The 4802-nt window shown below is 40.9% G+C and overlaps 1 pseudogene; it reads left to right on the top strand.

Moving 5' to 3' along the window:
- Positions 1 to 2931: 2931 nt before the first annotated feature.
- On the top strand, positions 2932 to 4531 carry LOC102839407 (annotated as a pseudogene).
- Positions 4532 to 4802: the final 271 nt, after the last annotated feature.

A 4802-nucleotide genomic window follows, 5' to 3' on the forward strand; every position in this document is an offset into this window, starting at 1 on the left:
AAGGATCAGTAGTTGGAAAATATGGCCTTGGTGATAGAAATTATGCTGGAAATTGCATGGTCAAATTTTGCAAGACTAATGACTTTGAACTGCAAGGTCGGTGGTTCAAGCTCACCAGCTGCTCCTTGGAAACCCTATACAGGGTCCCTATGGGTCAGAATTGACTTGATGCACTCAACAACAACAACAACAATGACTTATTATTTGCAGATACCTTTTTTAAACAACATAAATGGTGACTATGTGCATGGACCTCCCCAGAGGAATACACAGAAATAAAATTGACTACATCTGTGGAAAGAGACAATGGAAAAACTCAGTATCAGCAGCCTCTAAAAGGGGAGGGGCAGACTGTGGAACAGACCATAAATTGCTCTCATATGCAAGTTCGGGCTGAAGCTGAAGAAAATTAAAACAAGTCTACAAGAGGCACAATATGATTTTGGACACATTCCACTTGAATTTAGAGACTATCTAAATTCAGATATAAACAGATCTGATGCATTAGACATTAATGACCAAAGACCATAAGAGTTGTGGGATGACATTAAGAACCTCCTACAGGAAGAAAGCAAAAGATCATTAAGAAGACAAGAAAGATAGAAAAGACCAAAATGGATGCCATAAGAGACTCTGAAACTTGTTTTCTAGCATAGAGGAGGTAAAAACTGAGCAGAAATTTTCAAAGAGCAGCTTGAGAAGAAAAAGTCAAGCATTTCAATGAACTGTGAAAAGACCTGGAGTTAGAAAAAGAAAAGTGAAGAACATGCTCCGCATTTCTCAAGCTGAAAGAACTGAAGAAAAATATGGATTCCATGAATAAAATATTAAATGATGCAGAAAGCATCAAAAGAAGATGGAAGGAATACACAGTCACTGTGCAAAAAGAAATGGTCAATGTTCAACCATTTCAAGAGGTAGTATATGATCAAGAGCCAATGGTACTGAAGGAAGAAGTCCAAGTTGCACTGAAGACATTGGCAAAGAACAAGGCTCCAGGAAGTGATAGAATACAAACTGCAATCTTTTAACAAACTGATGTGGTGCTGGAGGTACTCACTCATCTATGCCAAGAAAGGTAGAAGACAGCTACTAACTAATTGGAAGAGATCCATGTTTTTGCCCATTCCAAAGAGAGGTGACCCAACAGAATGCAAATATCATTGGTCATTATCATTAATATCACATGCAAGTAAAATTTTGCTAAAGGTATTTCAAAAACGGCTGCAACAGTACATTGACATGGAACTGCTAAAGGTTCAAGCCGAATTTAGAGGAGGATGTGAAATGAGGGATATCATTGCTAATGTCAGATGGATCTTGTATGAAAGCAGAGAATCCCAGAAAGATGTTTATCTTTGCTTTATTGACTATGCAAAGACTTTTAATTGTGTGGATCATGACAAGCTATGGATAGCATTGTAAAGAATGGGTATTCCAGAACACTTAATTGTGGTCATGAGAAACCTGTATAGAACAAGAGGCTGTCATTTGGACAAAACAAGGGGACACTGAAATTTTTTAAGTCAGGAAAGGTGTGCACAGGGTTGTATTCTTTCACTATATTTATTTAATCTACATGCTGAGATGCTGAGTAAATAATCCAAGAATGTGGCATTGGGATTGGAGGAAGACTCATTAACAACCTGCGATATGCAGATGATACAACCTTGCTTGCTGAAAGTGAAAAGGACTTAAAATACTTACCAATGAAGATCAAAGACCACAGCTTTCAGTGTGGGTTACAACTCAATGTAAAGATTTTTTTTTCTGTTTTCAGATTGTTTTAGAATTGAGAGGTTTATCCTCAAGCTCACCAATCTGGGCTTTTATTGCTTTGAATCTTCTTTGCCCTTTCAATGTATTGTCTATTTCTGAAATTGTGATATTGATCTGGATTTCTAATCGCTTGTTTTGTATCATTTCAACATTTGCATTTTATTTTGTCTGTTTGTTCCTGTTGCATGTTCCTGAATTCTTCTGAAGTTTTTCTGTGTTCTCCTTGCTTTCCTAGATTGTTCTGTTAATTCTTTGAAGTACCTAAAAATATTCTTTTGAATTCTTTTTCAGTTTGTTCTGTTATCTTTTCTTTCTCAGAGTTGTTTTCTCTCTGCATCTTGGTCATTTGTTTGAGCCATTCTTTCTTGTTTCTTTGTGTGAGTTAAAATTGTATGTTGTCTCTGAAACATTGTGGGGTTGTTGTATTTGTAAAACTAACAGTGTAGTGTTGGACCTGGAGAGGAGAAATCTATGGAAGGAGCTCATAAGGTGATTGTGGGAAGGATGTGATAGCAGAGTTCCTAGCCCTGGATAGAGTTTCTATTAGCCTTGGTGTTATCTATGTTCAGGGCACTCAATCCAGATGTAGTTCATGGGGGCCCTTATGGAACTGGTTTCGGTGTCTGTTAGGACCACAGGGCAGCTGGGGGCACGGTCTGGTGACTAAATGCTGGTCTGGTGGCTTTGTGAATTCTGTAGGTCAAGCCTGCCTGAATCGAGGCACTAAAGCGGCACAGTTGTCCCCCAACTCACATTGGCATGACTCCCAAAGACATGGCTCCGAGCTTCCAGAGAGTAGGATCTGTGCTGGGGCTGGATGAGTGTAGGAGCTGGCCACAGCTTCAGTCACCAGGGAAGCATGGGGGAAAAGAAGAAATTGCATCTTTCCCGTCACCCTCTTTCTGTTGCTAAAGCTGCTCACAAGATGTTCTAGCCACATCTGGCCAGCTGTTCACCAGTCTCTCCATCTCCCACCATGCCTGCTAGACCTCTCCTCCCAGCAAGCACTCAATCCATCTCTCTGACCTTTCTTCTAAAGTTCAGGGTGCCAGAATTTTCATCGGCCTGTTTTATTTTGTGTCCCGTATGTTTGTTGTAGAGGGTTGTGTAGTGTGTCTGCCTAGTCTGCAATCTTTCCGGAAGTCTCCCTGGATGGCCAATTATGTTGCTGCTGAGTTTAAGTGCAAAACATAAAAAGGACATTATTAAGTATAAGAGAGCTGTCTGCTGCCTCCGCACTGCTTGTGAATGCAAGACGTGTACCCTCTCTTTTAATACCCAGGCCAATATTGAAACTGATTCTGTATATGAAAGTATTGACTTCTATACCTCCATTGTTGTTGTTGTTGTTGTTAGGTGCCATGGAGTTGGTTCTGACTCATAGTGACCCTGTATAGGATTTCCTAGGAGCGGCTAGTGAATTTGAGCTGCCAACCTTGCAGTTCAAACTGACTTTGCAGTCTAGCCCATTAACCCACAGCGTCACACCAGGACCATACCTCCATTGTTGTTGTTGTTGTTGTGTGCCGTGGAGTCGGTTCTGACTCATAGTGACCCTGTACAGGGTTTCCGAGGCTGTAAATCTTTTCGGGAGCAGAAAGCCTCACCTTTCTCCTGCGGAGCAGCTGGTAGTTTTGAACTGCTGACCTTGCAGTTCACAGCCCGATTTGTAACCACTATGCTACCAGAGCTCCATACCTCCATTACCCATGCTGAATTTGAAGAATTGAATGCTGACCTGTTCCATGGCACCCTGGGCCCTGTGGAGAAAATCCTTAGGGATGTTAAGCTAGACAAGTCACAGATCCATGACATCGTCCTGGTGGGTGGCTCTACCAGTATTCCCAAGATTCAGAAATGTCTTCAGGATTTCTTCAGTGGCTAAGAATTGAACAAGAGTATCAACCCTGATGAAGCTAGTGCTTATGGTGCACTGTCCAGGCAGCCATCTTATCTGGAAACAAGACTGAAATTGTTCAAGATTTGTTGCTCTTAGATGTCATTCCTCTTTCCCTTTTATTGAAACTGCTGTTGGAGTCATGGCTGTCCTCATCAAGCACAATACTACTATTCCTTCCAAGCAGACACAGACCTTCACAACTGACTCTGATTACCACCCTGGTGTACTCATTCAGGCTTATGAAGGTGAATGTGCTATGACCAAGGATAACAACCTGCTTGGCAAATTTGAACTCACTGGCATGCCTCCCGCACCCCAGGGAGTTCCTCAGATTGAAGTCACTTTTGATATTAATGTCAGTGACATCCTTAATGTTTCTGCTGTGGATAAGAGTACTGGAAAAGAGAAATAGATTATCATGATGAATAACAAGAGTTGCTTGTGTCAAGAAGACATTGAACGTATGGCTCAGGGAGTTGAGAAGAACAAAGCTGAAGATGAGAAACATTAGGACAAGGTCTTCTCAAAAAATTCACTCGAATCCTATGCATTTAACTTGAAAGCACAGTTGAAGATGAAAAATTTCAAGACAAGATCAATGATGAGGACAAAGGAAATTCTTGATAAATGTGATGCAATTATCAACTGGCTTGATAAGAATCAGATTGCAGAGAAAGAGGAATTTGAACACCAGCAGAAAGAACTGGAGAAAGTCTGCAACTCTATCATTACCAAACTGTGCCAGAGTCCCAGAGGCATGCCTGGAGGAATGCCTGGGGGCTTCCCTGGTGGGGAGCTCCTCCATCTGGTGGTGCTCTTTTGGCCCCACCCATCCCTGAAGAGGTTAATTAAGCCAGTATCTGAGCATAGATGCCTTAGCATTGTTCCACAGTAAAACATTGAGGGACTGATATTTGTAGCACATTCAATAGCAGTTTTAAAAATTGAAACTGCTGTACTAAATTTCTGGGCATTCTCAATACTGAATATGGAGTTAGTTGTGTGCATAGGGGAAGAAGTAACATTGTACTTTATTAGCACTGTTTTGTAAGTGGAAAATGCAATGTCTTAAATAAAGTTGTATTCAAAACTGGCAACATAAAAAAACAAACCCTATAGATGT

The sequence above is a fragment of the Chrysochloris asiatica genome, unplaced genomic scaffold (assembly GCF_000296735.1).
Source record: "Chrysochloris asiatica unplaced genomic scaffold, ChrAsi1.0 scaffold00022, whole genome shotgun sequence".
Classification (NCBI taxonomy): Eukaryota; Metazoa; Chordata; class Mammalia; order Afrosoricida; family Chrysochloridae; genus Chrysochloris; species Chrysochloris asiatica.